Genomic DNA, 27867 nt, shown 5'->3' on the forward strand with positions numbered 1-27867 from the left:
AATCAGGGGAGTCCACATCATGTTTGTAGAATCAGAATAACACTTCAGGCAGAAGATAGTATTTAAAAATAGCCCCTCATTAAAATGTGAGCCTTGGAAATGTAGAGATTAAGAAAATGAAATTCCAAGAGGAGGAAACATAATACAATATTGAGAAAACAACTAACATGTACAAAGAAAAATAACTTTGCTTTTTAAATATATGTCAGGAGAGATAAGACAAGAAAGAGCAATAAAACATACCAAGTCATAGAAAGATTTTAGTCGAGTTGGTAGGAAATTAATGCTATCTTCACAGACAAATAATTCATGAAGCCATGGATGGTTTTTGACCAGGGAAGCAGTATGTTCAGCACTCCACTTAAAGATTAAGTCAGCAGTAATGTCAGAACAGATTGGAGTAGAAAGAGAACAGACAGAAAGTCAAGAATCAGAAGCTGGGGACAACATCAAATTCTGCAAAGAGGTCAAGAAAGAAACAAATTAGAAGACGTATCACAGGCCAAGTGCAGTGGCTCACTTCTGTAATCCCAGCCCCTTGGGAGGCCAAGGCAGGTGGATCACCTGAGGTCGGAGATCAAGACCAGCCTGGTCAACATGGTGGAGACCATCTCTACTAAAAATGCAAAAATTAGCTGGGCGTGGCTAATTAGCTGGCTACCTAGGAAACAGGTGGGAGAATCGCTTGAACCCAGGATGCAGAGGTTGCAATGGGTCAAGATCTTGCCATAGCACTCCACTCTAGTCTGGGTGACAGAGACACTACCTCAAAAAATAAATAAATAAAAGGTGTTGCAGACAGAGTTTTGGGTAGCAACTTTAGTAGAGTGGGAGAACACCAAACTATATTGGAAAGAGTAAGAAAGAATGCTGATGGTTAAGACAAAAAAATGTATGAGTAATAGCCTGTACAGGTATTAAAGCTTAGTCTTTGTTGTTTTTTTTTTTGGACATGGAAAACATAAGCGTGTTTTCAGGTTGAAAAGAAGGAAGTGGTGAGGAGGGAGATATTGATGATACAGTGAAAGATGATGTAAAATATGGTAGAACAGGTGAAAAAAGGCACCACAGGAAGAAGACATGGACTCAGGGACACATGGGGAGGAATCAGCCTTGACTAGGAAGGAAGATGGTTTCCTGCTCAAAGACTAAGGTTAAATAAAGGAAAAAAGATTATTACGAGATAGCACTGAAAATTGACAGAGTTTGGGTATTTTCTCAATGATTTTTGTTTTCTTCAAAAAAGACTGTAAATTTATGATTTTCTTTGCATTCTTACAATGTCACAAGAAGGAAAGCACTAAACAAGTCCTTCAGAAGCAAAATTCCTTCCTGTGAAACTCTGATTTGACTGTGAGACCACCAACACAAGCTAGGTCTTAACATACAGGAAAATCTCTACAAAAATATAGAGGACAAATTTCAGCCAATAGAATTATTTTAGACGATAAGCTTCTAGCCAAAGTCACAGCTGGTTATTAAAGGGAAAAAAAGGGGCTCCTTTTTGTGTACATTGTTTCATTGCTTTTCATTTTTTGACTCACAAACCAACCCACACAGATACTCAGTTATGCTAACAAGGTGTGCGCATTGAAGATCCTCTCAAAGACTTCAGGGAATTCTTTCTTTGCCTTTCTCTTACCTTTTCAAAGCTTCATTACATAAAGAAAAATTAATATTAGCTTTCCTCATGATTTCCATGAAATAAGATATTGAGATCCTCAGCACATCTCTGGTTTTATGTCACTATCTGGCTAACATCATCATCTGTAGGAGATATAGGAGTATGCTGAGGAAATAAGCCCCTTCCCCCAATTTAATTTTTAAATCTTTATGGGTACATCATAGGTATACATACTTATGGGGTACATAAGATATTTTGATACAAGCATATAGTGAATAATCATCACATCGGGGTAAATGGGGTATCCAGTACCTCAAGCATTTATCATTTCTTTGCATTACAAACATTCCAATTATACTCTTTTAGTTATTTTTAAATGTACAACAAATTATTGTTCACTGTAGTCACCCTGTTGTACTATCAAATATTAGATCTTATTGATTCCATGTTTTTGTACCCGCCCCATGATTTAAAAAAAACTCTGTAGATAGAAGATTCCTATTCATTGAACACTTAAGGCTTTACCAACAATGGTGACAGCGCAGTATCTCACTAAAAGTGGGCTTGGTGGATTTTACTTCGTAGTTAGTAAGACAGAGATTCCTTTTCAACTACTGGGAGTATTTTTTTTAGATATGTGAACACATTTTGTGGAGTTTGCTTTTATGAGAACTTTAAATCAGGAACAATCCTTGCATATGTTACATCAAATTTGCATTTACAGATTAAGGAAGCTGCTCTTGAACAATGGCTTTCCCAATAGAGAGCGCTAGGGATTTAAGTAGGTTTTTCTTTTTAACAGATGATTGTAACCCCATTTTATAGAGGCTCAAGGATGCAGGCAGGGTGTTTTGATGGCACTCTCATTTTTAAAGGTCTGCCACAGAGCACAGCTCTCAAGGAGGAAGGGAGGACCATGGGGGCTCTCCAAGACAAAGCTGATCTGCCATCCCTCCCACTTCCCTAATAGCCACATCTGTTGGAAGAAAATCTATTTTTTTTTCAAAATGTCTATTCATTTATAAACCTAGTAACATAAAATAAAAACCTATTTTAATTATCTCACATTATATGTGTTTAGATTTTATAATACTGGAAATCTTTTTATAAATCACAGTAATATGACATCTGTTAAAAAATTCCATAAAAGAAGTTCTTTGGTTTAAACTTCCATTTGAGCCAAACCACCACCATGTGAGGCAGATGTAGCAGATGCTATTATTATCATGGTACACCCTAGGAGGCTAAAGGAGACAAGAAATTTCAAAATAACTTGCCCCTGGTCAGACAACTTGTGAGCAATGGAACTGGACTCAAATCCAGGCTTCTGGACTGTCTGTGTGCTGCTGTTTCCACTACCCTAGTACCACTGGCACTCACTCATTTTCTTTTTAAAGAAAGAAGATAAATGAAACAAAATGCCATTTGTAAAAAGTGCAAAATTTAAAAATGTATCGCTGGATAGGACTTAAAATACAATATAATACTATATGCAGTGAAGCAAGTGGACTCAAAGCTACTACTTTATAAAGATTTCTCACTTAAATATAATTTTATTAAATCTTGAAGTAGATACCTTTTAAGAAAAGTTTCATATCCCATCAAATACTAAGAATCCTAGAAGAGATTATATAGACAACAGTTTCATAGGTGTGTTAGCTTCCTTTTTGCTTTGTTTCTGTTGTTCAGGGAGAGATACTGGTATTAGAGTTTCAGAAACAATTTTATTTACCATGAGGATCAAGGAAGGCTTCTTCAACTTAATCCAGTGTTATTTTATGAAATCCATCATAAGAGTTAGTTATTTTGAAATGCACTTTGCAAAATACCAGTGACCATATACATAGACTGCTTAAACAGAAGGATCTACCCAGGGTAGAAAGGGATGGGTAGCCAAGCGAGGGAAGCATTGGGCCATGAGTTGAAGGCATGCATCCCAATCCAACAAGGACAACTGGACTCACCACTGCTGTATGTCAAGCTCATTTTTTCCTTAGTAGACTAATCAAGGGGCAGGAAGATAACAATTTGTGGAAAAGCAGTAAAAATCTAGTACAAATTAAATATTTAGGTGAGGTCATGAAATGGGTAGATTCTTACTTGGTTTAGAAGGAGAAAGAAAGAGGAGAGGAGAGAGATGACATTAGCCAATGATATGGTTTGGCTGTGTCCCCACCCAAATTTCACCTTGAATTGTAATAATCCCCACGTGTCATGGGCAGGGTCAGGTGGAGATAACTGAATCATGGGGGTGGTTTTCTCAATACTGTTCTCATGGTGGTGAATACGTCTCATGAGATCTGATGGTTTTATAAATGGTAGTTCCCCTGCACAACTCTCTTGCCTGCCGTCATGTAAGATAGGCCTTTGCTTCTCCTTTGCCTTCGCCATGATTGTGAGGCCTCCCCAGCCATGTGGAACTGTGAGTCCATTATACTTCTTTCCTTTATAAATTACCCAGCCTCGGGTATGTCTTTATTATCAGCATGACAAAAGACTAATACAGCCAAGATTTTATGAGTTCTTAACCAGTGCTAGGCCTTTGGCTAAATGTACATCATGTCTCATCTATTTACAGTTGACCTTTGACCAAAGCAGGGGTTGGGGTGCTGACCCCCTGCCTGCACAGTCGAAAATGTATGTATAACTTTTGGTTCCCCAAAAGCTTTACTACTAATAGACTACTGTTGACCAGAAGTCTTACTGATAACATATACAGTTAACACGTGTTTGTATGTTATATGTATCATATACTGTATTCTTATAATAAAGTAAGCTAGAGAAAAGAAGATGTCATTAAGAAGATCACAAGGAAGGGAAAACATATTTATTCTTTATTAAGTGGAAGTGGTTAATCCTAAAGGTCTTTATTCTTGTTGTCCTCACATTAAATAGGCTGAGGACGAGGAGGAAGAGGAGAGGTTGGTCTTGCTGTCTCAGGGATGACAGTGGCAGATGAGAAGAAGAAGAAGGGAGGGAGGAGAAACAGACACACTTGGTGTAACTTTTATTGAAAAAAATTCATGTAAAAATGAATCCACTAAGTTTAAACTGATGTTATTCATTGACCAACTGTAATTCTCATAGTCCTATGACATGGGTACTAATAGTTCTTCCATTTTACCCATGAGAATCATGTAAGCTTACGGAGGTTAAGTAACTTGTCCAAAGTCACAAAGTTATTCAGTCACAGAACCAGAATTTGAATCCAGGACTTTGTATTTTAAAAGTCTCTCTGGGTAGAAGTGACAAAATACTGCATTTCTTAAAAGTTCAGGGAGAAATAAAGAATCCGTATAGGAGGCCCTCAGGGGCCTCTAATATAAAGATTACTTTCCTTTTCTTCAGGAAAATATGGTTAACAGATTGTATTTATTAAGCAGTTAACCCTATGATGTACAGGCCCATTATCAGAATATAAATTATCTGGAAGCAAGGACAAAAAACACATAATGTTTGCAAAATTCCTGTTAGGAATTCCTCTTTGTCCTGAAAGTATGTTAGTGCTCATGGTTTAAGGTTTCTGTCAGAGCCTAGAGAGGAACTTGTCCCTCAGTACCCCAGAGAGAGTGATAAAGGTTAAAACTGGATGTCACCATTAAGTTTGCCTCAAGTCAAGTAAAATAATTATGACTGCATTTCAGTTTCTACCAAGGGGATATAATAAAAAGGGTTAAAGTGTCAAAGTTTGAAGTGGTCCTCTTTGTGATTAGGAGGTTGGCTGTAGTGTGGACAGTTGGTATCTGTTCAAGCATTTAAACCAACCCCACCTTTGGAGTTGCAAGTTCTAAGGATAATATCTAAACCATATCTAACTAGCCCTTATCTCTCAATATTGTAACTTAAAAGAATCAAAACGTCAGTCACAAGTGCTAAGACAGAGACCCTCTAGATCACAGCAGCCACAGCCTGACCCAAAGGGCTTAGCAAAAAAAAAAAAAAAAAAAAGTGGTGCCATCTTGGGATAAACAATCTATAGCTTCCTCTTAATAAACTGAGCTGCTCTGAGAACTCTCCATTTGATTGCCACTCACAATTTCAATACTTTATATAAATCGCATATCCACAATTCCTGCAGTTGGAATTGTCACAATAGTTCTTTCACACTGTTTACATACAAGTTTAGAAGCATTTCCAGATGATTCCACAAATTCATTCTCAACCATCTGTTAATTGATCTCAATAGAAAGGCAAAAACACTGAAAGGACATTACTTATTAGAATGGCTGGCATGGAAAGAATAAAGGGGAACATAAATATACATTTATGAAACTAATAGAAAAGCCAAAGCTTTATAGCCCTAGATAGCTCATTATAACAATGTCATGCTGCTTCTAGAAATCTACTATGCTTCTAGGATTCAAAACACATCCTCAAATGACATGAATAAAAATCCTTTGAAAATATCAAACAGTTTAACAAAAACTATTTCTGAATTTGACACTGCTAAAACTTCTAATTTTATTGAAGGAATAAATATATGCAATTAAAAAATTAAAATGGAATTTTTAGAAAAACGGCTACTGTTGAAATTCCTAATGGGAAGAAGGGTAAGTTTCTTCCTCTTACAAAAACACCAGGGATTCTCTGGGAATTAAAGAACTCTGAGCACAGTTCTGACATGAGAAAGATTTTACATTGTTAGTGGCAAATTTCAAAGACAGTGTGAAATAAAAGCAAATATATAATAAGTATAGCAAATAGGTCTATGATGGTAGTGAGAATGCAGAATCAGAAGGAGCTGGACCCAGAGATCCAGCTTTTTATAAAAAGGCCTTTTATTTTAAATTTTTTGGGAATAGCCTTTTCCAAAAAGTTGCAATCAGCACAAACTGCAAAATAAATCTGTGAACCAGATGAAGCCACTATTGAGCATATTATTTATTCTTTTGTTATCAGATTAAGCAATAATATTTTCTAAAGTAGATGCATACTTGCATAATAAATCAATTTTTCAGTTGGATGATTCTGTATAGATTAAGAGATCAGGATTAGCAAGAATATCCTTCTCAAAAATCCCGACACCATCAGGAGAAAGATGCATTTGGCTGCATTTATTTAAGCCAAATAAATTTATAGCATTCAAGTCTTTCTTCTAAAAACCATGTTTTGTGGACCAACAGAACAGAATGGAGAACCTAAAAATAAATCTGCATATTTACAACCAACTGATTTTTGACAAGGGCACCAAGAACATACATTGGGGAAAGGACACCCTCTTCAATATACAGTGCTAAGAAAACTGGATATCCATCTGTAGAAGAAATAAACTAGACTAGCTATATCTCTTGCTATAAACAAAAAATCAACACAAGATGGATTAAAGACTTAAATATAAGACCTGAAACTATGAAACTAGTAGAGGAAAACATAAAGGAAACACTTCAGAATTATGGATTAGGCAAAGATTTTATGACTAAGACTTCAAAAGCACAGGCAACAAAACAAAAAATAGACAAATGGGACTATATTAAACTAGAAAGCTTCTGTATAGCAAAGCAGAGTGAAGAGCAACACAGATGAAGACACAGCCTATTGAATGGGAGAAAGTATTTGCAAACTATTCATCTGACAAGAAACAAATATACAAGGAACTCAAACAACTCAAAAAATTTTAAAAAAATCCCATTGAAAAATGGGCAAAGGATGTGAATAAGATATTTCTTTTTCTTTGATGAATAAGATATTTTTCAAAAGACATACAAACGTTCAAAAGGTATACGAAAAAACATTCAACCTCACTAATCATCAGGGAAATGCAAATCAAAGCCACAATGAGAGATCATTTTAACTCCATTATAATAACTAACAGGAGACAAAAAATAACAGATGCTACTGTGAATGCAGAGAAAAGAGAACTCATACACTGTTGATAGAAATGTAAATTAGTACAGTCATTATGGGTGAAGATTTCTTAAAAAAAAAAACAACTAAAAATGAAACTACCATATGATCTAGCAATTCCAATCCCACTACTATGTATTTATCCAAAGGAAAGGAAATCAATATAAAGAAAATCAGTATTTAAAAAGGGATACCTACATTCTCATGTTTATTGCATAGCAAAGATATGGAAGCAACTATATGTATAAACAGATGAGTGGATAAAGAAAATGTGGTATATACACAATGAAATACTATTTGGCCATAAAAATAATAAAATTGTATCATTTCAAACAACATGGATGGAAATGGAGGTCATTAAACTAGCCAGGCACAGAAAGACAAATATCACATGTTTTCGGTCATATGTGGGAGCTAAAAAGTTGGTATCATGGAGGTAGAGAGTAGAATCATAGTTATCAGAGGCTGAGGAGGGCGTGTGGAGAGAGGGGAATGAAAAGAGGTAAGTTAATGAGTACAAACATACAGTAAAATAGAAGAAATAAGTTCTGTTAGGCGATAGAAAAGTGACCATAGTTAACAACAACATATTGAATATTCCAAATAGCTAGAAGAGAAGATTTAAAATGCTCCTAGAACAGACATGATAAATGCTCAAGGAGATGACTGTCCTAAATATCCTAACTTGATCGTTACACATTCTATGCGTGTAACAAAATAACACATGCATCCTATAAATAAGTACAAATATTATGTTGATTTAAAAAAACATGTTTTGGAACACTGAATGTTTCAGCAAATACTAACATTTATAACATAAGTAACTTCAGGGCATGGAAATTTAATTCCAGCAATGATTCTTGGAATTTATTAACAGAGAAAAAATGAACTATGGGTTTTTTAAAAAATCTTGATGTTAGGAGACAGGATACAACATTTCCCTATTCCTTTCTTCAGTCATAATTTCCTCCCCAGACCCAAAATCTCATTACTGCAGCTACAGTTAGTTCTTGCTCAATCTAAGATGTTTCAAAGAAAACATGTAAAATGCTATTCACAAATGCAATTAGAAATGTGATCATTTATACAACTGTGTGTATATATCACTAACTGCCATTATGATGTACAGCCATGAATAGTGTTTCAAACACAATGATTCAAATTAAAGGAATGTTTTCCATTTAAAACACACATAGATTTCAGAGTATTAATGAAAATTAGATGATATTGAAGTACTAAAAGGTAGAATGGGTGGATTTATGTTTAAATGATCAACCCACATACTAAATGGAGGTTCCATGATAAAGTTGAGACAGAGATCAATGGTCTACTCAGTTATCTGGAAGAGGAATGGCAAGAAGAGAAAAGGTGCCCCACATACAGTGAGAGTGTTATGCAGCTCTTCATGAGTGATGGGTATTACAGCCATCTGCACAGGGAGGCGCAACTTAGTCACCAAGCAATGGGACAGAAAGGAGAAGAAGTGTAGGATACTGACACTGGTTATGTGGTTTGACACTGAGTTGGAAATTCTACATTTTTCAGCTCCTTTAACCCTGGCAATTTAAATTCTGCCTGATAAGGTTGTTACCTTCACTTTGTGGATGAAAAATGGATTCACAATAGGTTCACGAGAAGGAAGTGGCAGAGTTGGACTTCAACACAAGGTAATGTAGCCCTAAAGTCAATAGTACTCTCAGTATAGCGCATTGAGTAGAGATTAAAGAGTGTCAATATTCTAGCTTGCCAGAAAGCATTTTTTAAAATAGAAAAAAGAAAAAGAGGAAGCACATGATTTCAGTATGTTGCAGAAAATATGAAGGATAAATAATCAAAGAATGTGACTTTCAGGAGGAAGAGAATAGGGAAGGGGGTGAGAGGGAAGCAACTGTTAGAAAGCATGCATTGAGTACAAGACTGATCTTCCTAGAGGTTTTCTAATACAAGGGCAATACCATATATCCCACAGAACAATGATGGAGCAGCTGAAGAACTTCATAATAAAGTTGCTTTGTATCAGGGTGACCCACTTGACTGCAATCTGAGATATCCAGTCTACCTCTTTGTGAAACTGATGAATAAGGAATACTTTATAGGTTTATTATACAACTAGATAGGCTGGGAGAGAATTTTGAGATTGAAAGTACAAGGAGGAGGACATATTCGGTTACAAGAATCTGGGGAAAGAGGGGAAGTTGTCAGTAAGGTGGATGAGGGAGAGAGAAACATAAGACAATGGAGAAAGAGTATCTGACTCAGACAGAAGAAAGAAGGTAGAAGTTTCTTTGTATTCATAAAAGTCTTTACGAGACCATGAAACTGAGCAGTGCTGCTTCAGGGCCCAGGTGGGAAAGCATGCTTGGTGTTAGAGAAGGGGCCATTCTCCCCCATGCCCCAACTACTTCATTGCCCTAAGAACTCAAAATGGCCACTGTAAAAGCCTGCTGTGCCCAGCATAGCATCATTTTTATAGAGGGCACCAGCAGCAGAGGCCAGAACAAGATGCTGTGAGGAGTAGGATAGGAGAAAATATGATTGGTCCAATTGCTGAGCACAAATGAAACCTCAGGGAACAGGCTGGGTGCAATGACTCATGACTATAATCCCAGCACTTTAGGAGGCCAAGACAGGTGGATCACCTGAGGTCAGGAGTTCGAGACCAGCCTGGACAACATGATGAAAACCTGTCTCTACTAAAAATACAAAATTAGCCAGATACGGTGGCGAGTGCCTGGAATCCCAACTACTTGGGAGGCTGAGGCAGGAGAATTACTTGAACCCAGGAGGTAGAGGTTGCAGTGAGCCGAGATTGTGCTACTGCACTCTAGCCTGGGCAACAAGAATGAGACTCAAATAAAATTTTTTTTAAAAAAGAAAAGAAACTTCAGGAAATAACCAAAGGAGATTTTAAGAGGTGAATTAAATCCTAAGTAAACAGAAAAGAACTAAGGTTCAACATAATATGTATTATCATTATTATTATTATTATTATTGATGTGGTCTCACTGGAACTTATAAACAATGATTTCTAGGTTGTTAAGTTTACAAAGGATGAAGGAGTAAGTGACACAGTAAAGGATATAAGAAAGAAGAAACTTGATAAAAAATATGACTCCCATCCCAAAGAATGGAAAATAAAAATCATCCAAATGAAATGGGTTTCTTAGGAAGGCTTGCTATGATTGAACATTTTCAAGTGCATGTTGATGACTATTTGATAGAAATTTTAAGGAAATTCTACCGATTTCCACAGACCTGCAAGTCCTTCTTGATACATTCCCCTCTCAGATTCCAATCCATTACTATGTCCTGTTGATTTTACCTCTGTGTGAAAGACCAGATGCTTGGATGAGTTGGCCTTCAGAATCACTTCATTATGAGCTAGTAGTTTGTATACATTATGGTACACAATCTTCTTGGAAAGGCAAAGAATCTTTGCTCTCTTAAGCTATATTCTATACTACTCCAAATCATACAATTTTCATTTCAAATACAAAGTAGATCCTAATCATCAAGTTTTTTTTCATTCCGTTAATTAGACCATTTAATTCCTTAACACACAAAATTTGATCCACTGATACTTAAGGGATCAATCAAGTGTTGCTAGCCCCAATATTAACCATTATATTCTTAAGGGCATAGGCTCATATTCAGCATATATGATATAGTTTTCCATGTTGCCAACTCCCATACTCTGAATATTACCAACGAAAAGATCCCTGTGTAACCCATATTTAAACTTATAGAACAGTTGGACAATAAGAAGAAATTCCACATTCCACATTTTACTGTTTTCAACAAGCTAAGTGCAATGCTTCAATTACATCAGGTTTTATTTCTCAAACTCTAAGTGCTAACCCATAGGGCTGGAAAGGCAATGTTACACTGATAATATTTAGATGGAAAGAATTTTCTTACCATATCTGCTTTAAGGAGTAAAATTAGATTCCTTTCAGAGGAGGGGATGATTGTTTGCTTGTTTGTTTGAGACAGGCTGGAGTGTGGAGTGTAGTGGTGCAATCATGGCTCACTGCAGCCTCAACACCCCAGCTCAAGCAATCCTCCCACCTTAGGCTCCCAAGTAGCTAGGACTACAGATGTACATCAAATGCTCAGCTAATTTCTGTGTTTTCCTTTTATTTTATTTTATTTTTTTGTAGAGACAGGGTTTTGCCATGTTGCTCGGGCTGGGCTCAAATTTCTGGCCTTAAGTGATCCTCCTGCCTGACCTCCCAAAATGCTAGAATTATAGGCGTGAGCCACCATGTCCAACCTGAAGAAATTATTCTTTAAGAGCTAGGATTTTAATTATAGAGACTTCCTAGGTTATTTCGAGGGAAATAATTGACTTTCTGGAAGAAAACCTCCCTGCTCTTCTAAGTGTTTTACCATCTATTTTCTTCACTACTTCTATTTTAAAAGAAATCCAAGAAGGCAGGTAGCCCCTATTTCTTTCTCTTTATACATATATATATATTTTATTGTACTTTAGATTCTGGGGTACATGTGCAGATCATGCAGAATTTTTACACAGGTACATACATGGCAATGTGGTTTGCTGCTTCCATCCCCCTGTCACCTATATCTGGCATTTCTCCCCATGTTATCCCTCCCTAACCTCCCTACCCCATGCTGTACCTCCCCTAGTCCCCCCGAACTGACCCCAGTGTGTGATGCTCCATGTGTTCTCATTGTTCAACAGCTACCTATGAGTGAGAACATGCCGTGTTTGATTTTCTGTTCTTGTGTCAGTTTGCTGCAAACGATGGTTTCCAGATTTATCCATGTCCCTACAAAGGACACAAACTCATCATTTTTCATGGCTGCATAGTATTCCATGGTGTATATGTGCCACATTTTCCTTGTCCAGTCTATCATCGATGGGCATTTGTGTTGGTTCCAGGTCTTTGCAATTGTAAACAGTGCCACAACGAATATATGTGTGCATGTGTCCTTATAGTAGAACAATTTATAATCCTTTGGATATATACCCAGTAATGGGACTGCTGGGTCAAATGGAATTTCTATTTCTAGGTCCTTGAGGAGTCACCACACTGTCTTCCACAATGGTTGAACTAATTTACACTCCCAATAACAGTGTAAAAGTGTTCCTATTTCTCCACATCCTCTCCAGCATCTGTTGTCTCCAGATTTTTTAATGATTGCCATTCTAACTGGCATGAGATAGTATCTGAGTGTGGTTTTGATTTGCATTTCTCTAATGACCAGTGATGATGAGCATTTTGAGATATGTTCCATCTATACCTAGTTTATTGAGAATTTTTAGCATAAAGAGCTGTTGAATTTTGTTGAAGGCCTTTGCTGAATCTATTGTGATGATCGTGTGGTTTTTGTCTTTGTTTCTGTTTATGTGGTGAATTACATTTATAGACTTGCGTATGTTGAACCAGACTTGCATCCCTGGGATGAAGCCTACTTGATCATGATGGATAAGATTTTTGATGTGCTCTTGCAATTGGCTTGACATTATTTTATTGAAGATGTTTGAATCTATGTTCATCATGGATATTGGCCTGAAGTTTTATTTTTTGTTAAGTCCCTGCCAGGTTTTGGTATCAGGATGATATTGGTCTCATAGAATGATTTGGCAAGGATTCTCTCTTTTTGGATTATTTGGAATAGTTTCAGAAGGAGTTGTACCAGCTCCTCTTTGTATGTCTGGTAGAATTCAGCTGTGAACCCAACTTGACCTGGGGTTTTTTTGTGGTAGGCTATTAATTGCTGCCTCAACTTCAGCCCTTGTTATTGGTCTATTCAGGGTTTCAACTTCTTCCTGGTTTAAGTTTGGGAGGGTGCAAATGTCCAGGAATATATCCATTTCTTCCAGGTTTACTGGCTTATATGCATAGAGTTGTTTGTAGTAATCTTTGATGGTGGTTTGTATTTCTGTGGAATCGGTTGTGATATCCCCTTTATCATTTTTCATTGCATCCATTTGATTCTTCTCTCTTTTCTATTAGTCTGGCTACCAGCCTATTTTGTTGACCATTTCAAAAAGCCAGCTCCTGAATTTGTTGATTTTTGAAGGGAATTTTGTGTCTGTATCTCCTTCAGTTCTGCTCTGATCTTAGTTGTTTCTTGTCTTCTGCTAGCTTTTACATTTTTTTGATCTTGCTCCTCTGGCTCTTTCAATTTTGATGATAGGGTGTCAATTTTAGATTCTTCCTTGCTTCTCATGTGGGCATTTATTGCTATAAATCTTCCTCTAGACACTGCTTTAAATGTGTCCCAGAGATTCTGGTATGTTATATCTTCATTCTTGTTGGTTTCAAAGAACATCTTTATTTCAGTCTTCATTTCATTGTTTAACTAGTCAACATTCAAGAGACAGTTGCTCAGTTTCCATGAAGTTGTGTGGTTCTGAGTTAGTTTCTTAATCTGAGTTCTAATTTGATTGTACTATGGTCTGAGAGACTGTTTGTTATGATTTCTGTTCTTTTGCATTTGCTGAGGAGTGATTTATTTCCAATTATGTGGTCAATTTTAGAGTAAGTATGATGTGGTGCTGAGAAGAACGTGTATTTTGTGGATTTGGGGTGGAGAGTTCTTTAGATGTCTATTAGGTCCACTTGGTCCAGGTCTGAGTTCAAATCCTGGATATCCTTGTTAATTTTCTGTCTTGTTGATCTGTCTAATATTGACAATGGAGAGTTAAAGTCTCCCATTATTATTGTGAGGGACTCTAAGTCTCTTTGTAGGTAATTAAGAACTTGCTTTATGTATCTGGGTGCTCCTGTATTGGGTGTGTATATATTTAGGATAGTTAGTTCTTGATGCATTGATCCTTTTACCATTATGTAATGTCCTTCTTTGTCTCTTTAGATCTTTCTTGCTTTAAAGTCTATTTTATCAGAGACCAAGATTGCAACTCCTTCTTTTTTGCTCTCCATTTGCTTGGTAAATCTTCCTCCATCCCTGTATTTTGAGCCTATGTGTGTCCTTGCATGTGAGATGGGTATTCTGAATACAGCACACTGATGGGTTTTGACTTTTTTTCCAAATTGCCAGTCTCTGTCTTTTGATTGAGGCATTTATCCCGTTTACATTTAAGGTTAATATTGTTATGTGTGAATTTGATCCTGCCATTTTGATGCTAGCTGGTTGTTTTACCTGTTAGTTGATGCAATTTCTTCATTGTGTCAATGGTTTTTACCATTTGGTACGTTTTTGGAGTGGCTGGTATTGGTTGTTCCTTTCTGTGTTTAGTGCTTTTTTCAGGAGCTCTTGTAAGGCAGGCCTGGTGGTGATGAAATCTCTTAGCAATTGCTTGTTCATAAAGGATTTTCTTTCTCCCTTGCTTATGGATATGAAATTCTAAGTTGAAATATCTTTTTTTTAAGCATGTTGAATATTGGCTCCAATCCCTTCTGGCTTGTAGGATTTCTGCCGAGAGATCCTGTGTGAGTCTGACGGGCCTCCCTTTGTGGATAACCCAATCTTTCTCTCTGGCTGCCATTAGCATTTTCTCCTTCATTTCAACCCTGGTGAATCTGATGATTATGTGCCTTGGGGTTGCTCTTCTTGAGCAATATCTTCGTGGTGTTTTCTGCATTTACTGAACTTGAATGTTGGCTTGCCTTGCTAGGTTGAGGAAGTTCTCCTGGATAATATCCTGAAGAGTGTTTTTCAGCTTGGATTCATTCTCTCTGTCACATTCAGGTACACCTATCAAAAGTAGATTAGGTCTTTTCACATAATCTCATATTTTTTGGAGGCTTTGTTCATTTCTTTTCACTCTTTTTTCTCTAATCTTGCCTTCTCATTTTATTTCATTGAGTTGATCTTCAATCTCTGATATACTTTTTTCTGCTTGGTCAATTCGGCTATTGAAACTTGTGTATGCTTTGCGAAGTTCTCTTGTGTTTTTCAGCTCCATCAGGTTATTTATATTCTTCTCTAAGCTGTTTGTTCTCATTAGCATTTTGTCTAACCTTTTTTCAAGGTTCTGAGTTTCTTTGCATTAGGTTAGAACATGTTCTTTTAGCTCAGAGAAGTTTGTTATTACCCACCTTCTGAAGCCTGTTTCCATCAATTTATCAGACTCATTCTCCATCCAGCTTTGTTCCCTTTCTGGTATGGAGTTGTGACCCCTTGGAGGAGGAGAAGTGTTCTGGTTTTTGGCATTTTCATCCTTTTTCCTCTGGTTTCTTCCCATCTTTGTGGATATATCTACCTGTGGTCTTTGTAGTTGGTGACTTTCAGATGGGATCTCTGAGTGGACATCCTTTTTGTTGATGTTGAAGTTATTTCTTTCTGTTTTTTAGTTTTTCTTCTAACCATCAGGCCCCTCTGCTGTAGGCCTGCTGGAGGTGCACTCCTGACCCTACTTGCTTGGGGATTACCCATGGGGGCTGCAGAACAGTAAGGATTGTTGCCAGTTTCTTCTTCTGTTATCTTTGTCCCAGAAGGGTATCCCTCAGATGCCAGCCTGAGCTCTACTTTATGAGGTGTCTCTTTGGATATACAGGGGTCAGGGAGCTGCTTGAGGAGACAGTCCATCCCTTATAGGAGCTCAAGTGCTGTGCTGGGAGCTCTGTTGTTCTGTTCAGGGCTTCTGGGCAAGTAAGTTTAAGTCTGCTGCAATGGAACTCATAAACACCTTTCTCCCCAGGTGCTCTGGCCTGGGAAGGTGGGGATTTATTTGTAAGTTCCTGACATGCTGCTGCCTTTTGTCAGAGATGCCCTGACTAGCAAGGTGGTAGTCTAGCCACAGTCTGCCAGCAGAGGCATTGCTGCTATGGGCTCTGCCCAGCTGCTGCATGACCTTCCTGTTAGAACTGACTTGGTAATGGTGGTCTGCCTCAGTAGCGGTGGACTGCCTCAGTAATGGCAGACTGGTAATGGAGGACACCCTTCCCCTCACTGAGCTGGGGTGTCCCAGGTCCAGCTGTGCTTACTGCAAAACTCTCAATCCAGAGCATTTCAGATTGCTGACCTTTGTGGAGGTGGGACCCACTGAGCCAGATCACCTGGCTCCCTGTTTCAGCCCCCTTTTTTTCAGTGGAATGGGCGGCTCTGTCTCCCTGGCATTCCAGGCACCTGTTGAAACAGTCACCTGGATTTGTGTGAGTTTTTTTGCAGAGACCCACAGTGCCGGCTGAAACAGCCGTGCTGGAAACTCTTGGCACTTTACAGCCTGGGAATTTCCTAGTCTGTGGTCAGTAAAAACTCATTTGGAAATGTGGTACACTTATCCTCTGTGTTCTTTTCGCTGGGAACTGCACTCCAGAGCTGTTCTTATTCAGCCATCTTGGATCTCTCCGTAGCCCCTATTTCTCTGTATCTCTTCCCAGTTCCTTTGCTTTTAAATAAAGAAGTGAATCTCCAAAAACAAAGCTTAGAACACATCACACAGTGTGGGTTGTATATTTTCTGGCCTGGCGACTGCTATGCACAGCCTTAGTGAGGTCAAAATTTAATACACATCAAAGTGGAGAAACCTGAAAACCAGCACTCTTCCCATCCCACACACACCCTTAGAACTTTTCACATGGATGTCAAAATAATCCAAGAAATTCTCACCCATGTATCGTTTTCAAATAAAGGGTTCTACCCCAGTCAATTTTTTTTATTATTGTCAAAGTTGAACTCAGGCTGCAATGCCTCAAAATTCCAAAATTCCTCATACTTTCTTAAGGAATCTCACTACATAATTTTATTTACATAAGCAATTTATCTGAATATTGTAGCAAGATGAATATGTAAAGATGTGAGACACATGAATTTTGCAGAAATAAATTTGAAAGAAATAGTCGTTTAGAGGGTCCCCAAAGCAAATGGCACATTTTCCATTCAAAAATCATTCCTGGAGTTTCCACTCCTCGTCAGACATTTTCCTCTGCACTATTCCAAATGGATAATTTGTCTTTAAGCACTTCTAACCAGCCTCTTTGTATTTTCTTTCTCTCACTTGTAATACTTTTTCTTTCTTCTCCCTACGAAAATTCACTCTAAAAATATGACTAGATACAAGTAATTTCATTCTTGACTATATACATTAGCCATCACAGGAAGATTTTCATTTTCAGGGTAACCCCTGTCAATGGAGAATGACAAATTGAGAAGCCAATTAAAGGAATCCAGCTTCACTTGAATAGAAATATTAATATGGTCAGAGGGTCTTCACAGATGACAAAGTCCTAATGCTTCTCCCTGCAGCTAAGACACTGCTTAAGAACACCGAAAGTGTTTCTATGCTTTGGATCTCGAGCAAAAGATGAAGGAACAGTCTATACATTTAAATTATTAGGATAGTTACTACTGAAATGATCACTCATCACGTATTGGCCACTCTTTCAAGGGCTTTACCTGTTTTAACACATTGATTTTTACAGAAAAGCCTACGAAGTAGGTACTATTGTTATCTCCATTTACAAGGAAGAAGCTGAGGCGCAGGAGGGTAACTTGTCTAGGATCTCACAGCTTGTAAGCTGGTGAGCTGCAGTTTGAACCCAGATGCTTAGACCCAGAGCCCTGGCTCTTGAAATTCCTTACAGGACTAATTGGGGATACTAGATCCCATTCAGAAAACAGACTTACTCATTTACTAATTTATCTTCTATAAGTCATATAATATGGAGCACTCACACCATGTACAACTGGTCTAGGACTGATCAATCTTCACAAACCCGGTAGATGGTTTCTACCAGTGCAAGGCAAAGTAAGAAAAAAGCAATGAATGCAGTGTCAGAAGGCTTGGACTCAAGTCCAGCTTTGCCAATTACTAACAAACTCTTGTGCAAGTCATTTAACCTCTTCGCACCCCAGGGTCCTCATCTGTAAAAATCCTTTGTTCTCCTTACTTGCAGCGCACTTCCATAGTCCGCCTTGCAAAGAAATGAAACCCACTTACCAAATTACTTTTCTAGGTAGTCAGTAAATTCAGGGCACAAGTAGGATCAGAACCCAGATTTCCAGAGACAAAAGAGATAACACAAGACGGTACAGGTGAAAACAGGAAAAGGAAATGGTGTAAGAAATTAATATGTGAGAAGACCAGGTGCAGTGGCTCAAACCTGTAATCTCAGCACTTTGGGAGGCTGAGGCAGGTGGATCACTTGAGGTCAGGAGTTCGAAACCAGCCTGAGCAACATGGTGAAACCCCATGGTGGTGCATGTCTATAATCCCAGCTACTTAGGAGGCTGAGGCAGAAGAATTGCTTGAACCCAGGAGGTAGGGGTTGCAGTTAGCCTAAATTATACCAGTGCACTCCAGCCTAGGCAACAAGAGTGAAACTCCACTTGAAAAAAAGAAAGAAAGAAAGATAGGAGGTGGGTAGGGTAAGGGGGAAGCCAATCCATCAGGAATACAAAAACCAGAAAAAAAGTAAATGAAGTGTCAAATATAAGTAACAGCACTGGATGTACAAAAAAATTTTAATGAATGAACTAATCAATGCATATTATTTCCATTTCTATTGTAGAAGAACATTCACTGTTAGCTTAAACGAGACTAGGACACAGTCACCTCTCCACTCCAGTACTTCCAAGCCTTTTCTATCTGCTTTGATCCAAACACTATCTACATTTAACATGTACCATCTGAGGAGGTGCCTTTAATCACTCCCTCCTGGCCTGTGTATAAAGGCAAAAATCTTCAACTTGAGACATTCTTGGGCTTTTATCTGCCATTCTCAACCAGTTTATGATGTCTCCATATCCTGCTCTGTGTCTCAAGTCTGCTTAGCTACCTCTGTTAGATTGGTCCAATCCTAACCATGCCCATGAGCTTATACTTTTGGTTTCCTTGAGGCCCATGCCTCATGGTCTTGAGGGCAAGGTTATCCCTCCCTCTTTACCCCTTAGCACAGCTTTAGGACTATACTGTTTAGGTTAAAATCCCAACTCTTCCACTTAGCACAGTAATGTTACATAGTAATCTTTGTGTGCCTTCATTTCTAATCCCTAAAGTTAGTCAACGCCTGATAGATATATTGGCATTTAGAATACAGTGACTGGTACATAGTAGGGACTATATAAGTAATTGTTGCTTTCATTATGTGCTGCTGACCTTCATTATCCAGAATTAGAATCCCAATACACCCTGCCTTCTACTGGCAATGAACCCTTTGCAATGTATTGTTCCTATTTGATTAAAGGTTCTCTAAAGGGAAGACTATCATCATCACCATCTTTGTATTCCCTGTAGTACATAAAACATGACACACATTCAGTAAATAGTGGATTAAAATGTAATTATCTAAAGATACAAATCCAACCTGTGTCTCTGCCTGAAAATCCAAGAATATTATTTGTAGTCACCAATAATGATTAACGACAGCTTGATCTTTACTTTCCAATAAACACAACAATTAAAGTAGACAAAATCATAATTAGAAACAAAATTGGCTTTCCACCATTAGAACATATATCAAAGAGAGAAAAATATGAAAAGTATAAAAATTTAATAAAAGAATAAATTGATACCAAACATTCCATTAAAAATCAAACTTAAATGGCAGTAGGGAATGTGAAAAGTAAAGAAAACAAATTTTAATCCTCTCAGATACTAAACAAGGGAAAAAGATGGATCTATAAAATGTTGATCCATCCCTGAGAGGAAAAATGAAAGGTATAATTTCAGGATTCTAACATAAACTGAAAAAAATATAATTTTGTTCTTCCCTCTGCCTGAACTGCCCCAGAATCTTTATGACTTACTCTGGGGCTACCTTCAGGTATCTGCTCAAGTGATGCCTCATTAGAAAGGCTGTCTTGGTCACCCAATTTAAAGTAGTGCCTATGGCGACCATCACTGTTGAGTCCCTTTCCCTGAGGCATATGTCTCCATGGAACTTGTCACCTGCCATAGTATATTTCTATTGGTTACATTCTTTCTCTCCCCACAACTGTAGAGTACAACTGTCATGAAAAGAGTTTTGTTCATTGCCATGTCCTGTGCTTGAGAGATTAACTAGAAAATCATGGGTGATCAATAAAAGCCTGTCCAATGAGTGAATCACTTATTAATACAAATATTAACAGATACATATGGAAAGTGTTTAAAATAATGCCTGGCACATAATGGGCCCAGTTAGCAATTTTTAATAGGAATAGGAGTAGTACCATTCCTTCCTTGATTCTTTTTGATTGATTGGTAACAAAAGTCTTCTGCCTTGGGTGACTAGAGAAAAGTAGGAAGCCTTCAATAAGTAAGGAGCTGGGAGGCAGCTTTGAAATCAGGAATGGAAATACTTACTTTATTTAGAGACAACTGCAATGTACTAATCTGCTCTGTAGAACAGCATGGTAAAAGAGCAGCTTTAGTGGAACATAACAACGTGGGAGAGAAAACAAGGCTGGAATCAGAATGCTGTAGGTGAAGACACTGCATGGAAGCCCAGGGCCAGAACACAGCGTGTCAGTGAACAGAAGGTGCCGCCATGATTTAGTCCACCTTCTTACCTAGATCAGCCTTCACTTGGGCAGGCTCCAGATGTTGAGATGTCAGAAATGTGATGCCACCAGGCCTGTGTAAAAAAAAATAATCAAGACTTACCTGAAGTAATTTTCACATTAGGTGTGTATGTGTTGCTGTGTTTCTTTTATATATTAGGTGGCTAATTTGAAGGGACTTTTAGAAATTGGGGTCACAATGCTGACCCTTTAAGGTCTTCTGGAGTAAATCTAGGGAATAGGCAATCTTACCTCTTCCATGAGATAACCCTCATCTCTCACCTAAACTACTACACAGCATAGGGTAACCAACCATGCTGGTTTGCCTATGATTGAAGAGTTTCCAGGATACAAACATTTCAGTACTGAAACCAGCAAAGTCGCAGGCAAGCCAGTACCAGTTAGCCATCCTTGTAAGCCTGGGTACACTCATCTACTTGGTGTTCCCACTACAATGAGAGCAATCATTTGAAACAAATCTGGTCACATCATGCCTCAGCTAGTCACACACAGCCAGATCTTTTCAGAGGCTCTCCTGCTGCTTTTCTTTTTCCCCCAAGGCAGAGTCTTGCCCTGGTTTCCCAGGCTGAAGTGGCAAACTTCAGCTTGGGCAATCCTGATTATATTCTGGAAACTCTTCAATCATAGGCAAACCATCATGGTTGGTTACCCTATGCTATGTAGTAGTTTAGCTGAGAGATTAGGGTTATCTCATGGAAGAGGCAAGACTGTCTGTTCCCTAGACTTACTCCAGAAGACCTTAATAAAGGGTCAGCATTGTGATCCCCAATTTCTGGAAATCACAATGTGGCATGATATCGGCTCACCGCAACCTCCACCTCCAGGATTCCAGCAATTCTCCTGCCTCAGCCTCCCAAGTAGCTGGGATTACAGGCAAGTGCCATCACACTCAGCTAATTTTTGTATTTTTAGTAGAGAAGGGGCTTCTCCATGATGTCCAGGCTGGTCTTGAGCTCCTGACCACAGGTGATCCACCAGCCTTAGCCTCTCAAAGTGCTGGAATTACAGGTATGGGCCACTGTGCCTGGCCTCTCCTGCTCTTAAGACAGATTTAACCCTTAACATGGCCTGAAAGGCCCTGTGTGGTCGGGGCCCTGCTGACTTTTCCAGCTTAATTTTTAGACCACACCCCAGCCAGTTCCCTTTTGGAGTCTCGCATGCAGGCCTCTCCCTTTTGCTGTAAGGGTTCCTTGCATGATGTTCCCCTGCATGGAATGTGATACCTATCTCTCTTTCACATAGTTTTGCTTCTAAACATTTTTCAGATCATTACACTCCTAAACTGTTTTCATATAGTAGCTCCATAACTGTTACTTTTTCTGAGATATCTCTCCTGCTTCTTCTGAGCAGACAAATCCCCTTTTATGCCCTTTTGAAGCTGTAGGCACTGCTGTTGGTGCCCACCATGTACTCTTGACATCACCTTCACACACCAAAACTGCTTGCTGCCAACACCTGTGACTTTCTGCCCAATGGCCTTGATGCACATGGAAGCACCTTCCCCAGTACACAGGATGTTATCAGATGACATTAGAGCAACAGAGAGGAGCCAGATCAGGGAGACTTTCGGGGCCATGATACAGAGTCCAAATTTTATTCTAAGTTCAATGGAAAGCTACTGGAGAGTTTTACACTGGGGAGAGACAAGATCTGATTCTATTCTTTTTTTTTTTTTTTTGAGACAGAGTTTTGCTCTTGCTGCTCAGGCTGGAGTGCAATCTCAGCTCACTGCAACCTCTGCCTCCCAGGTTCAAGTGATTCTCCTGCCTCAGCCTCCTAAGTAGCTGGGATTACAGGCACCTGCCATCATACCTGGCTAATTTTTTGAATTTTTGGTAGAGAAGGACTACCAGCATGTTGACCAGGCTGGTCTGGAACTCCTGACTTCAGGTGATCCATCTGCCTCGGCCTCCCAAAGTGCTGGGATTACAGGTGTGAGCCACTGCACCTGGCTCCTGATTATATTCTTAAAAGGTCACTCAGACTGCTATATGGAAAATAGACTGTAAAAGTGCAGATCTGGAAGCAGAGGGAGGCCAGTTGGGAGGTTAGTGTAGTAGCCAAGATTATTTTTCTAGACAGAATCATTGGAAGTAAAACTGAAATCATAATTAAAAAGTGGCTTTTTTTAACAGCAGCTGTAGATTTCAAGTCTAGGGTTACCTGCAGAAAGCAACTTACGTGAGAAGGCCCTGTGAAGTCTGGCTCATTCAAGTGGGTTCTTAGAAAGGGGTGAAAATCTTACTCTTTTCATGCATAAAGCAGGGATAATGAAAAAAAAAGTTTGAGAAACACTGTTCTAGAATCTCAGACAGGCTGTAGGTTCGTTTTTAGTGCCAACCATTGCTCTTAAGCTGGCCTGGAATGGCCCCTGGCCTCCTTGACTAATACCCCTAAACATGCCCCATCACCTCACATTTCTTCAGCTCTGTATAGACACTGACTAATTCACCTACTAGGTGGGAAGATGGTCCAGTAAGATAAGATGATCTATTTTCAAGTCAGCCTCTCTAAACACAGATACTCCTGTTTAGACACCCTCGAAGTGTACAAGTGAAGGAAGGAAGTGTTAGGAGTTACACAGGGTAATGCAGATATCATGCATCTCAGCGGGATCTCTCCTTCCAGGTTCATGCTTCTCTTCCTGCCTAGGCACCATCTACCCCTCAGTGGATGAATTCCTATGTTTTCAACAGAGCCTAACCACAAATGTCACCTACCCTGGAAATCCAGGAGGAAAAAATTACTCATTTTTTTTTGAGCATCCAAAGCACTCTGAAAAAAATACTATTAACAGCTACTACTTCTTGAGCATTTGTGGCAGGCATTATGATAAACATTTTACCTAATTATTTCATTTAATCCCCCCATTTCTAATTCCTTTTTACAAATGGGAAACTGGGGCTTACAACAGTGAAGGGGCTTGCTCGATGTCAGATAACTAATAAATGGTAGAATGAAGATTCAATATCAAGCAGCCTCTTCCCCTGTAGACCTTAAATACACTGTCCTATGACTTACACCTCTGTATTATTACTGGTAGTTCACATGCCTCTTTCCTCTATTACTTTCACCATAAATGACCCAGGCCTGCTGTCATGAAAAGAGAATTATTTTTACAACCAAACGCTGTTGTGTAACTTTAGGATATTACTTACTGAGACTCAGCTTCCTCATTTACAAAATGGAGAAAATAACTGCCTACCTAATAAGTTGTTGTCAAGATAAAATTAGATATAACTTTTAATGCACTTACCATAGTAAAGGCACATAAAGGCCCATTAAATTAAGCAAGTATTATTTGAGGGCCTGTGGAATGCCAATCCTTATGATGGACACTGAGGATAAACAAATACTAAAATGTCTCTCATGGAGCTAACACACGAGAAATTTATTATATATATTCAGTTTCTTTTTATTGCTTGAAATCCAAGAAAAACTAATGTATTGTTTTTGTTATAAACAGCATCTCTATTCATTTTCATAAAAGCATTTCTACCTAAACATCCATCCAAGTAGATTCATAGACAGCTGTCTGAAATGATACTACCTAAGGTTAACAATTGGAATGATAGTATTTAAGATTATTTTTAAAATTTATCTTTGTAATGTAATGCCTTATATGAATTCTTATAATCAACATATATCATTTTTAAAAGGATATTTCCTACACTTTCTAAAGAACAAATATGCCAAGATGTAGTTAATTCTTCCTGGTAGGAATATAGATTATTGTTATTTTCTTCTTTATACTTTAGGTATTTTTTACCTTTCAAAATGATTTTTTTAAATTTTATATCAGACTCTACATCCATAAGTAGATTTCCTTCCTTTTAATTTAGATCTTTTTTTTTTTTTTTTTTTTTTTTCCTGAGACCAAGTCTCACTCTTTCACCCAGGCTGGAATGCAGTGGCACAGTCTCAGTTCACTGCAACCTCCCCCTCCCGAGTTCAAGCAATTCTTGTACTTCAGCCTCCCAAATAGCAGGAATTACACCACTATATCAAGCTAATTCTCATATTTTTAGTAGAGACGAGGTTTTACCATGTTGGCCAGGCTGGTCTCGAACTCCTGGCCTCAAGTGATCCTCCCACTTCAGCCTCCCAAAATGCTGGGATTATCGGTGACAAGTACTGCACCCAGCCATAATTTAGACCTGTAAAGAGTTGTTCTTTTACATATGTTGTAAATCATATCCTTAAAATTACCTGAGACCAGTTTACAAAGCGGAAAGGACTGTATTTGTTTGAATGCTCTTTATAAATGTAATCCACTTAAGTAAACAAAGAGCTAATGAATATGCTATGTTATACTTATACTGTTAAACATTTATACATGAAGAATGAGAGATTATGGAAAGCTTCATATCAGACTATGTCTAATGGGGTCATTAAGATCAGGATTTTCAAACTAAGTGGATTTTCTTGTCCTTCTTGTCAAAGCATAATTATTGAATGTTAGCATCGGCTTGCTGTGGTAAGTGACAAACTAGAATAATCCAGTTCTCACCCCTGAGTTAAGAATAATAATTTAAAATATACAACAGTTGCATAGCCATAATATTTAGGAGGTTGTAGATAGAAATACCTGAGCTACCTGTTTAGGTGCCATGGCAATAGTTTTTTCATTTTTTTTTGGAAATGTTTAGGGGAAAAGTTAGTACTCCTGTTGATTCCTTAAAATAATTCAAGGAATATATTGTTTCCTATAGAAATTCAGTATTCTCTGGGTTTTGTATTATTATATTAATATTACAGAAGATGTTTTCTATTCAAGTGAAACACTGGGTGTAAAAATTTTAATTACTGTTATTTCCAATTTAGAGAACAGAAAGTATATTTTTGTTTCCTTTACTTTTTAGAAATGTCTTCTTTCAATGCAAATTTGTAGTCATTGTTTTTTTTAATGAAGTAAGACTTTTTTTTTTTTGAGACAGAGTTTCACTCTTGTTGCCCAGACTGGAGTACAGTGGTGTGATTTTGGCTCACTGCAACCTCTGCCTCCTGGGTTCAAATGATTCTCCTGCCTCAGCCTCCCAGGTAGCTGGGATTACAGGCATGTGCCGCTATGCCCAACTAATTTTCTATTTTTGTAGAAACAGGGTTTCACCATATTGGTCAGGATGTTCTTGAACTCCTGAACTCAGGTGATCCTCCCACCTTGGCCTCCCAAAGAGCTGGGATTACAGATGTGAGCCACCATGCCTGGTCAGGAAGAAATTTTTTATAATTTTATTCATTTTATGAATATAGTTAATAATAGTCAGAGGGAAAATGATAAAATCTTAGATTTAAAGACAACTTAGACATTAATCATCTCATCCCACCTCCTTCTCAAGGCTGGGCCCTCTCCTTCAAAGCAACCCTTGTGAATGGTTCTCCAGTCTCACCTTGAGCTTTCCTACTGCAGAGTTTTCTCTACCTCAAAAGGAAACCTTATGGCCTTCCAGACACCTCTAACATAAAAATACTCTCCTTTTCTAAGTCAAAATCTATTTTCATTTTTTTATTTTCATTGGTGTTTTTCTCTCACTTCCAGAGCTGCAGTGAGTATATTCAACTCCTTTCCTGTCCAATGGCCCTTTAAACAACTGACCACCAGTCAGGTTTCCTGAGATAGCTTCTCATGATGATTAAATTATCCCAGGCCAGTTAGCAAGCCCTCAGATGGAAGAGTGTTCAGCCTCAAAAATCCTACTTATCATCTGACTGTTCTCTAGTTTGTCAATGATCCTACTACAAAGCAGTGCCTACAGTTTTAAATGTTCCTCAAAAAAAAGAAAAAAAAGTGAAAGTTGTTCCAGTATCACAAGTACAATTCTTGTAACTGTCACTTTAAATTATTAGAAAAACACATCTTAAATAGCCAGATTCTGTCTTACTATCTCTTCACCTATCTTAAGTTTCAGTTTCCTCTTCATCATGCTTTTCTTCCTTTGCAAATTTGAAGGCCATTCTTAAGTTTCTCTTGGTTGTGAGTAACTGAAACTGATTTTGGCTATCTTAAGCAAAAAGAGAAGCATATTGAATCTCATTAAATTCATGGGCAGTTTCATAAAATAAGAGAAAGAGTAGAAAGGCCAAGAGTTGGAAAAAGAGAAAGAGCCTTCCAGTGGTGTCTGCATCAGGCTCACAGGTATCTCCCTGGTGTACTTCTCTTACTGTGACTTAACTCCAGTGACTCTTAGTCAATGCAATCCTTTAGTCCAAACTCCAGTTTTGGGAAGACATTCCATCTGGTCCACCTTGGATCAGATTTCCAGACCCCCTGTTTAACCAGTCCTGGCCTTGAACAGAGTCATATCTGCAAGGACCCCATGCCTACTATATATTGGGGTCATTCCCAGAGAAAAGAATATAGATGTGAACATGCAGACATCCCCAATTGCTGTACTTTTAAAAGAAAGTAGTGTTCAAAAACATAGACAATAATCTATGTTTACTTTTATTTCTCCTTGTATTTTCCCCTTTGCTTAACCTCCACTAAGGTAGGTATAAGAATTGGTATTCATTGCATCAGGAAAGGTACAGGTAAGGAGAAAAAGATAAATAGCCTGTGATTATTCCTGGATTTTGTTTCCCGAAATTCTAAACTCTTAGAATATAGGGAATTCCTTGAAGGATGTAAAAAGGAGTGAGATTTATTGACATGAAGAGTCCTAAAGAACCCTGAAAAGAGAATTATCCCCCTAGGGCTGTTGGGAAAGGAAGGTGAGAGGCTTGTGGACCCTGAAAGGAGGACACCCAGGCTATACTTCCTGGCAGTGTCCCCAGAGAGGTCACAAGACCTTGGATCCCTGTGTGCTATATCTAGGTAAGAAAGAACCATAGGAAATGTCAACAAAAGAATTCTGTGTGGACACAGCCACAGATGACTACCACTGAGAGAGCTGGGAGAGAGAATTACTAGGTGCTACAAAGTAACCTGTGCAGTCTGATGCCTCAATGACCAGAGGGTGCCT

At 38.3% G+C, this 27867-nt stretch overlaps 1 protein-coding gene across 11 annotated transcripts in view; it reads right to left on the bottom strand.

Moving 5' to 3' along the window:
* The window catches only part of FMN1 (formin 1), a 415109-nt gene that overhangs the window by 380855 nt on the left and 6387 nt on the right, over nt 1-27867 (bottom strand). For 7 of the 11 annotated variants that reach the window (XR_008474691.2, XM_078334423.1, XM_035259915.3 and 4 more), the window contains one exon: nt 20894-20958. The exons of the other annotated variants lie outside the window; for them this stretch is intronic. The gene's annotated coding sequence lies outside the window, so the exon portion shown is untranslated. The remainder of the gene's footprint in view (nt 1-20893; nt 20959-27867) is intronic. 11 annotated transcript variants of the gene reach the window in all.

This window comes from Callithrix jacchus, chromosome 8 (assembly GCF_049354715.1).
Source record: "Callithrix jacchus isolate 240 chromosome 8, calJac240_pri, whole genome shotgun sequence".
NCBI lineage: Eukaryota > Metazoa > Chordata > Mammalia > Primates > Cebidae > Callithrix > Callithrix jacchus.